The sequence below is a fragment of the Schistocerca nitens genome, chromosome 4 (assembly GCF_023898315.1).
Source record: "Schistocerca nitens isolate TAMUIC-IGC-003100 chromosome 4, iqSchNite1.1, whole genome shotgun sequence".
NCBI lineage: Eukaryota > Metazoa > Arthropoda > Insecta > Orthoptera > Acrididae > Schistocerca > Schistocerca nitens.
In genome coordinates, this window is record NC_064617.1 from 394432947 (window position 1) to 394443892 (window position 10946).

At 43.1% G+C, this 10946-nt stretch overlaps 1 pseudogene; it reads right to left on the minus strand.

The window, feature by feature from the left end:
* Positions 1 to 10448: 10448 nt before the first annotated feature.
* Positions 10449 to 10566, minus strand: LOC126254830 (5S ribosomal RNA; annotated as a pseudogene).
* Between the last annotated feature and the right edge of the window lie 380 nt (positions 10567 to 10946).

Sequence of the window (10946 nt, forward strand, 5' to 3'; positions counted from 1 at the left end):
ATACAAACCAATGAATTTAACGTTGCACTTGCGGAAATTTAACCATTGTGAATGAATATTTCGAGTCAGATATCGTTATCACAGTTCTTGCTTGCGAAATAGCTGGAAATCAGTTTAAACATCGCTTTAAATGTGCACATAAAGTTACGATGTAACGGTTAGCTTTCAAAGCTATTCGAACATCTTCAAATTTCCGAGATGGATCTATAGGCTTAAGGTTTATCTAGCATCAAACATGAAAGAGATGGATTTTTCTTTAGTCTGGGACCATCATCACATTCAACTAAGTGAGAACACATACGATTTGCAAGTGTCGCTTTGTTTAGTGACATTCATAATTTCACAGAAACGCTACCAGTCCAATGAGAGCAGAAGGAAGACGTCATGGGTCGTGGAAAGAATATTTTAAGAGTCCTCCTTTGACGACACGAAAGGTTTCGATTACTGCCACAGGTGAAGGCAGAAAAATGGTAGAAGTACGCAGGCATCCTTCACCATAAATGGATCGGCGGTAGCTTGTTCAGTACAGGGCATTAGCTTAGCTGAGGTCAAGTACTTGACCCTAAGTGGATTAGGGAAATCACGAAAAACTTAAATCAGGTTGGTATGACAGAGGTCTGAATTCCGTGCCTCTGCCATCAGCATCCATTGACTAACTACTGCGTCACTATGTTCGATATACGACAGACAAACGTTAGATATGACTTGTGGTGTTCAGTGCGGCTCTCCTAACTAATTGCGATTTGCTGTGAGCAAGCGACGTAATGTTGGAGTTAAGAAACATGACGCGTATACTGGCAGATCGGAGTTCAGTTCAACTCTGGCCGTTGTAAGCTATATTTTCAAGGTTTTTCTAAACTACGTCAGATATAGAAGCTTCCTTCATTCATACTTTATCAAATTGGCTATTGCTCCATTTTTAATTATCTTATGTTGACAAAACTCAGCCGGCCGGTGTGGCCGAGCGGTTCTAGGCGCTTCAGTATGGAACTCGGCGACCGCTACGGTCGCAGGTTCGAATCCTGACTCGGTCATGGATGTGTGTGATGTCCTTAGTTAGGTTTAAGTAGTTCTAAGTTCTAGGGGACTGATAACCTCAGATGTTAAGTCTCATAGTGCTCAGAGCCATCTGAACCATTTGAACTAGACTCAAAACTTCAACATGTTTCTCAAACAAGTATTTCTAATTTGTTGATTGCATCATTTTCCCGTATTACAGCGTTTCAATTCCATTTCTTGGGTGTTTCACATTGCCACTGGGGAAGTTGCAGGCAGTGTCGTTAGTGTTCTGAAGCACACTATCTTTGACACCTGTTAATTTAATTTATTTCTCCACTTTATTGTTTCATCAGTCAGATGAAACGTCATTAGTTCTTACTTGATTGCTGTCAACAAAAGCAGTGAGTATCTCACCATTATCCTACAGGGTGATTCAATATAAAAACAACAGATTTCAATTGTTTATCAGCGACAAACCATGAAAGATAGAAAGGTTCAAAGTTTTATGTTCGCACGCACACTATCCCATATACTCAGCATGAGCACCATACGCTTCTCGAGAAACGTCGAAACGCTAGTGCATTTCATTCCACACACGAATCAATTGAAGCGACAGCTTCGACAATCAGATTTCTCAGCTACTGAAGAGTAGCTGCCATGGGTGGGACAAAGACTCTGTCTTTTGTCTTTTATATACCCCTACAGAAAAAAAATCGCAAGGCGTGAGGTCTGGTGACCTGGGAAGCCAAAAGCAAAGAACAAGATCATGTTGTCCACCTCTTTCAAACCAACATTGTGGGATAGTGTTGCTAAGATAACGCCGCACATCAAGGTGAAAGTGAGGTAGAGCGCCGGCATGCTTAAAGATGAAATCATTGTAATTTTCGTGAAGTTGAGGAAACAAACAGTTTTGCTGATAGGGTGTCACTTGTGTCATATGTCTGTACGCGAGATTCCCATTCTCCTAACCATCGCTAGGTCCACTGTTTCCGATGTGATAGTAAACTTGAAACGTGAAGGGACACGTATAGCACAAAAGCGTACAGGCAGATCTCATCTGTTGACTGACAGAGACCGCTGACAGTTGAAGAGGGTAGAAATTTGTAATTAGGCAGACATCTATCCAGACCATCACACAGAAATTCCAAACTGCATCAGGATCCACTGCAAACACTATGACAGTTAGGTGGGAGGTGAGAAAACTTGGATTTCATGGTCGAACGGCTGCTCGTAAGCCACACATCACGCCGGTAAATGCCAAACGACGCCTCACTTGGTGTAAGGAGCGTAAACATTGGACAATTGAACAGTAGAAAAACGTTGTGTGGAGTGACGAATCAAATGGCTCTGAGCACTATGGGACTTAACATCTATGGTCATCAGTCCCCTAGAACTTAGAACTACTTAAACCGAACTAACCTAAGGACAGCACACAACACCCAGTCATCACGAGGCAGAGAAAATCCCTGACCCCGCCGGGAATCGAATCCGGGAACCCGGGCGTGGGAAGCAAGAACGCTACCGCACGACCACGAGCTGCGGACGGAGTGACGAATCACTTTACCCAATGTGACTATCCGATGGCAAGGTGTAGGTATGGCGAATGCCCGGTGAACGTCATCTGCCAGCGTGTGTATAGTCCCAACAGTAAAATACGGAGGCGTTGATGTTATGGTATGGTCGTGTTTTTCATGGAGGGGGCTTGCACCCCTTGTTGTTTCGCGTGGAACTATCACAGTACAGGCCTACATTGATGTTATAAGCACCTTTTTGCTTCCCACTGTTGAAGAACAATTCGGGGATGGCGATTGCACAACACGATCGAGCACGTGTTCATAATGCAAGGCCTGTGGCGGAGTGGTTACATGACAATAACATCCCTTTAATGGACTATCTTGCATAGAGTCCTGACCTGAATCCTACAGAACACCTTTGGGATGTTTTGGAACGCCGACTTCGTGCCAGTCCTCACCGACCGACGTCGATACCTCTCTTCAGTGGAGCACTCCGTGAAGAATGGGTTGCCATTCCCCAAGAAACCTTCCAGGACCTGCGAGAGTGGAAGCTGTCGTCAAGGCTAAGGGTGGGCCAACACCATACTTAATTCCAGCATTACCGATGGATGGCGCCACAAACTTATAAGTGATTTTCAGCCAGGTGTTCGGATACTTTTCATCACATAGTATACCTGTCACAGTTCCCTGCACAACATTAACTTTCTGAACAGAAACGGCATTTTCGATTATTACTCCAGGATTTTGTGACCCCGAACTTCTTACGGAATTGCGGTTTACTTTACCCGATAGCTGAAACGTCGATTCATCTGCAACGATAAGTGGTTCCGAAAAAGACTCTCTGTCATTCCCCGGAGAACTTAACTGCAAAATTCGTACCTACTGTTATGGTCGCCGGGACGCAATTACTGCAGTAACTGGAACTTTTAAGGTTCATATGCAAGCGCCGTTTCAGAAGACGTCACATCGTTGTTTGAGGAAGTTAAAGATTCTGGCCTACCCGTCTTATGGGCTTCTGAGGGCTCCGAGTGAACGCATCTCGGATACGCTGATACGTTCCACATTTTCATCAGACGTGCGGGACCGACCAGTGCTCTTCCCGTTGCACACGTTACCAACTTCCCAAAATTTTGTATCCTCGTCATAAATCTGCTTGTGCTGACGCGGCTTCTTATTGAATCTACGGCGGAATGTGCACTACTGGACATTAAAATTGCTACACCACGAAGATGACGTGCTAAAGACGCGAAATTTAACCGACAGGAAGAAGATGCTGTGATATGCAAATGATTAGCTTTTCAGAGCATTCATACAATGTTGGCGCCGGTGGCGACACCAACAACGTGCTGACATGAGGAAAGTTTCCAACCAATTTCTCATTCACAAACAGCAGTTGACCGGCGTTGCCTGGTGAAACGTTGTTGTGATGCCTTGTGTAAGGAGGAGGAATGTGTACCATCACATTTCCGACTTTCATAAAGGTCGCATTATGGCCTATCGCGATTGCGGTTTATCGTATCGCGACATTGCTGCTCGTGTTGGTCGAGATCCAATGACTGTTAGCAGAATATGGAATCGGTGGGTTCAGGAGGGTAATACGGAACGCCGTGCTGGATCCCAACAGCCTCGTATCACTAGCCATTCGCATGGCTGTAACGGATCGTGCAGCTACATGTCTATCCCTGAGTCAACAGATGGGGACGTTTGCAAGACAACAACCATCTGCACGAACAGTTCGACGACGTTTGCAGCAGCATCGACTATCAGCTCGGAGACCATGACTGCGGTTACCCTGGACGCTGCATTGCAGACAGGAGCGCCTGCGATGGTGTCCTCAACGACGAACCTGGGTGCACGAATGGCAAAACGTCATTTTTTCGGATGAATCCAGGTTATGTTTACAGCATCATGATGGTCGCATCCGTGTTTGGCGACATCGCGGTGAACGCACATTGGAAGCATGTATTCGTCATCGCCATACTGGCGTATCAGCCGGCGTGATGGTATGGGGTGCTATTGGTTACGCGTCTCGGTCACCTCTTGTTCGCATTGACGGCACTTTGAACAGTGGACGTAACATTTCATATGTGTTACGACCAGTGGCTCTACCCTTCATTCGATCCCTGCCAAACCCTACATTTCAGGAGGATAATGCACGACCGCATGTTGCAGGTCCTGTACGGGCCTTTCTGGATACAGAAAATGTTCGACTGCTGCCCTGGCCAGCACATTCTCCAGATCGTTCACCAACTGAAAACGTCTGGTCAATGGTGGCCAACCAACTAGCTCGTCACAATACGCCTGTCACTATTCTTGATGAACTGTGGTATCGTGTTGAAGCTGCATGGGCAGCTGTACCTGTACACGCCATTGAAGCTCTGTTTGATTTAATGCCCAGCCGAATCAAGGCCGTTACTATGGCCAAAGGTGGTTTTTCTGGGTACTGAATCTCAGGATCTATGCACCCAAATTGCGTGAAAGTATAATCACATGTCAGTTCTAGTATAATATATTTGTCCAATGAATACCCGTTTATCATCTGCATTTCTTCTTGGTGTAGCAATTCTAATGGCCAGTAGTGTACGTTGCACTTGAACAATGGATTGACTTCGCGCTAATCGTAGCAGACAAAATTATTTCTCTTGTGGTGTAGTCACCATGTTGCTGCAAACGAGCAAATGCGCAGCTGTGACAAAACTTAGAATCTTACTCTATCGAGTGATATGCACAGTGTGTTTTTGTCTTTTATAATTTGTCTGAAATAAACATCTGAATTGTGTTCTTTCTTTTTGAATCACTACGTATATAATCTCATTTCTGCGCTCGCTGTTCTCTTGGATATCTTTTTTATTGATGTTCAAAATTCACTTCCGCAAAGAAATTTTGGCTCTATTCTTACTTTATAGAATTAATGTCTTCCCTCTGATGTTTCCAACACACCTCTCTTTCTGTCTCATAGATACCGGTAAATTCTGATTATCCAATGTACGTGTATACACACTCGCAATCTAGATATAAGAATGTGTTGATATGCTCTGCTATTTTTCGTTAATAAATATCTTAGCTCATACTAGTGCATCCTATGAATGCCCTGATTTTAGTTTTTGTTATGGAGCTGTTCAAATTATACTCCGCTACTACCGTCATCAGCGTACAAACTCTTTCGAAGATTTGTTGCATCACTTTCATGGCCTATTTATGGTACTGCTGTTTATTATCTAGCAACGTAATCTGATGCACCAGTCGGCAATTTTTATTTCGCATCACATTTCACTGTCTCAGTCGGTGGAAGTGGTACAACTCTTGTCGGCCCCTGGCGCTTGGCGAGGGAACTAATCGTACCTCATTGTAAATTTCTTCTGATGAGGGAACAGTGGTGCCGTAATTTTCCTCGAGGAAAACAGAAACATAGTAACACAGTTCCTAGAAGAAAATAAGTTTCTAAAATAACAGAAACATCTCCGTCAGAACAGCCGTGCAACGGACGCGGCCCCGCCTCCATCCTTCCTCAAGTGGCTTAGCAGCCTTCACGCCTGCCCATTAGGACTCATAAAGTTGGGAGTTCTGCTTAAGACATTCGTCGCCAGGGGGCAGCACCTCCCCGTCCTGCCGGAGCTATAGGCTAGGGACGCGCAGTTCTACGTTTACATTATTTCACGACAACAAACTGGAAGATTCTTTCTGAAATACTGCCGGACAGCTCGCCATCTGTATGTAAATACGCTGCAGGATGCCGTCCCCTGTCCTCCGGTGTAACAGAGTACTGGTTCTTTGGTATTCAGACCCAGCCACAGCATAAACGTAGTAGGGGTTCTTATTTACAGAGTTGTGTTGCCGTTAAGAAGGTTATAACACGGCATTCCGGCACATTGCGTTCCCCCGCACTGGGACTGGGAGGAGCGGTAAACCAATCAATAGGTATCACGTAGCCCAAAGAATATTTTCTCAGCAGATTAACTTTAAATAGTGTACGAAACACAGCAACTGGGATGACTCCCGTAGAGGAGGATGGGTCGATTATGTTCTTCTGAGAGATACACTGTCTCTCCATTAAAAGAATGTTACAACGAATCGATTACATGATAGATGAACGATCTATTTAGAAAGAAATTGCACCGTAGTGTGTAAGCTCTCAGGGACCGATGAACTAAGCAGTTTGGTCCCATAAGATCTTACCACAAATTTATTTCGAAATTCTACTGGGAATGACTGGAGGGAATTACTAAGAAATAAAGAGGATTTCTCAAATGGAATTTGAACCCGTCTGTTTTAGCATGTAAAGTAGTGTGCTTAATAGTTTGCACTTTTGCTCTGGGACATAAACTAATTTGTCCATACCGATATTAGTTAGCAAAACATTAATCTACGTCCGAGTAATATAACTTGATGGTCAAGTGTGGTACTCTTTTCTTTGGAATTCGTAATACTTTTGTGAATGTGATTCTTATTCATTAAAGCACTTCAGAGGAACGATTAATTCCGATGGGTAGAACCATTGCACCTATTTCTTCCATCTTTGCCAAATACCAGAACTCCCCATTCTCAGTCTCCTTTGTTTTAACGAAGAGACTATGTCTTCGTTTTTCTGTAGGACGCCAAAATTTCGTTAGGGATTTGATCTGAGAGCATGGAACATTAAGTCACGATTTTTATTCTGTAAATTTAATAATTATGCAGTCAAGACACTTTCCATATATATATATATATATATATATATATATATATATATATATATATATATATATATATATATATATAACTTTTTATTTTATTTTCCCCGTCGCTGTATTCTGGAGCTAACAGTTCAACATTGTGGGTGATATTTTTCTTGGATCTTAACCGTAGATGAAAAAGACTCAGTCGGTTCCATAAACCTTGTATTTTATTTGTGAGTGTTCAATATCTTATATTTGACAACATGCGTATTTTTCAATAGTGAAAATGCAGTTAGTTAAGTACGTAATTCGGAGCCTACTACTGTGTAAGATGGTCCGCTGTTTCGATGTCAAATTGCAATACCTGATAAAGATTATATCTCTGCTGAATAATCCCGTATTGGCCTACGTCATGGCCGGAGCTGCATAAATTGTATTGTGGTTATTTAACCTGCTATTCCTGAAACAACAGCTATTCAGAACAAGAGTAAAAGAATAATCAGACAAAACTAGCATTTTCCAGTCAGTTTCGTAGAAATAGTTTCAGTAATCTGTCCATACCGAACAACCGTAGTTTGGAGTAGGACTGCATTTAGTACTCCGGGTGTGAGGGAAAGGTGTTGAAGTAGCCAACTTGGTCGAATGGCATCGAAGCCTACCTTACTAGACGATATGTGAAACTGCATACTAGTAGGTTGCAGGCGATTTGAGCTCAGACATGGCCGGATGGTTGATGTTCTTGCTTCTGTTTTTCACAGGCCCCGACGACAATGAGAATTCAACCGTTCTGGATTTATCATTTACTTTTTTATGACCGATTGACCTTCCTGTCACAACATCGCTATTTACAGTTAGATGACACCGCCGTGTTAATGGTGAAAAGAACTTTTACTGCTCGTTCTAGCACTATCACCAAAAAATCTTCGAGGCAGTCTCATAGTTGGCGTCCTATTCCGTACGCTCGGACTTTTGGTAACAGTCTGCAGAGTAGTATAGTGTCCAAAGCCTTCCAGAAATATAGGAATAGAGAATCTGCCTACGGGTCTGAATCCACGATGCACACGATACTGTTTGCGAGAAAGGCAATCTTTATTCGGCAGAATGATGTTTCCTAAATCCATGCTGACAGAAGATTTCTTTCGTTATGTTTGAGTTTAGAGTGTGCTCAAGGATCCTACAGCGGACCGACGTTAAGCATATTGGTTTATAATTTTGTACGTCCGTTCTTTTGTGCTTCTTATTTACAGGAGTCACCTGTGCTTTTTTGCAGTCGCTTGGGGCTACTCGCTGTGTAAGGGTTCCACGATAATTGCAAGTTAAGAAAAGAGTGAATGCCCCAACCACGCTCTGTAACACTGGACGGAAAGTCTATCAGGGGCTGGAGCCTCATTCGTTTTCAGCTGATTTAGTTGCTTTTCAACATCAGGGATTCCAGTCGAAGTTACCTGGGAATTCGATTAGTATTGTAAATTTACTGACCTTGCAACGTCAACTAAATACAGGTTGTCGCAGGAGGAATGGTCAGTTTTCAGCGGTACAGTATGAGAGGAACGCTCATTTGAGACAAAAAACTTCATATGGACGTATTCCCCACTCCGAATGGTTTGCAAGATGAGCACATTTAAAGTCATTTTTGTACTTTTTCTTGAATTAGTCGAAAGCAGTCGCATCAGCCAAAAACGTGCAGTACGAAAGTAAACTACATTAAATTTCTTAAAAAAGGTGTATGTAAATCAATTTTAGCACAATTTAAAAGATAACTGTACATGCAACTTCCCTCTAATTATAACAGCAAGTTCATAGGAGCAGAAAACTGTCTTCAATGCACATAGCATTCAATGATGATCATGCTGCACCTCACGTAAATTATAGTCATTTTTTTCTCTCGGGCTAATAGCCTGCGCGAAGAGGGCGAGAGAACTTTGAAAATCTCGCGCGACGTGTATGCGCTGTAACTTAGGCAATTTTTGAAGGCCAATTTGAGTTAGTTTCCCGACATGGCAGACCACATGTGTTCCACACCAAGTTGTTCGTCTCTACTTCCTGTACACTAATGTGGTACCTTGTAAACAATGAAAACGTACTGAATAATACAGAACATAAATAACAATGTACATTAAATGTGTTCTAGCTCGGAAACCATTCGCAATAGGACATACGTCCATATGAAGTTTTTCGCTTCAATTGAGCGTTGGTGTCATATACTTGAATATTGACCAGTCCTTCTGGGGCACCCTGTATAATCTCCTTATTTGTCTGAGAGAGTCAGAAAGTTAAATTAAGCAGTTGAACATCCCCTTTGTATAAATTCTTCAAACGGCTCTATCACTAGGTGAGTTCCGACAAATGAAAAAAAGTACAAATAAAGAATACTTACCAGACTTGCACGAAAACACAGGCTGAATAATGCAGCAAGAAAACATTACCTGGAACAAAGAGAAATATATACGTAAAATCGCTGTCCAACGTGTATGCAAATAAATTTCTAGCACTGTTAAAAAGATAACTGTAAATGCAAGTTCATTTCAATTACAATCACAAGTCCATAAGAGCAGAAAACTGTCTTTACTGTGCGTAGCATTCAATGATGATCATGGTGCACCTCACGTAAATTATGGTCATCACAGAATTTTGAACATTCTCCTTTTGAAAACGACATTTCTTAGCTGTTTAGTAATTAAATGTGAACATGACAAGAAAACAGAGCCAAAACAACATTCAGATAGAGCCGGTGTGGATTCAGAGTTCAGTTCTGTGGAAGGGAGTGGGGGGGGGGGGGGGGGTGAGAGGATAATTCTTCCCTGTGTCGCCCCTCTCATGCCACTACAATTTCCTATCACGCCCATCTCCCCATATTTGAAGTGCAACAGTTGTTTGGGATTTTAATATAAATAACACTGAAACATATAATTTTTTTTACTATTTAGTACAGTGTTTTAGCTTTTTTTTGGGGGGGGGTATCATTACACACATACACAAACACACCCCTCCCCTCACACACTTTGGACCCACATCTGAGATGGAGTGTCGCCAAGAATAAGAGCAAAAGGACTGCTAAAGTGACATTTCTGCTACAGTGCACTCCGTCTTCAGGCCACAAGTGGCCCACCGGGACCATCCGACCGCCGTATCATCCTCAGATGAGAACGCGGATAGGAGGGGCGTGTGGTCAGCACACCGCTCTCCTGGTCGTTATGATGGTTTTCTTAGACCGGAGCCGCTACTATTCGGTCGAGTAGCTCCTTAATTGGCATCACTAGGCTGAGTGCACCCCGAAAATTGGCAACAGCGCATGGCGGACCGGATGGTCACCCATCCAAACGCCAGCCACGCCCGACTGCGCTTAACTTCGGTGATCTGACGGGAACCGGTGTATCCACTGCGGCAAGGCCGTTGCCCCTCTGCCACAGTAAAGTGCTATAAATACAGTGTGTCATAATGTCCCTGATCACAAGACTTAATGTCCATCTACTTGGTTCAATTCAAACATCTCCAGATTGTGTCATGAGGTGAAGGCACGCAACAATTGGTCAGGTGGAAGCATTTAGCTGGGCGGGTCCCTTGTGCTGTTCCAAAGGAGTAGACTATTTGAGCACTGTGTTCCACGCTTTCTTTCCTTTCATTGCTTGAATACCCATAAATACACAATATTACCACAGAGGAACACTGTCCTCAGCCATACACACATTAAAATTACACACTTAATAACGGCCTGGACAGAGGTAACAGCAGTTCGCCTCCACTAGGACCTTGCCCAGACCATGGTGCAGGCTTTTCG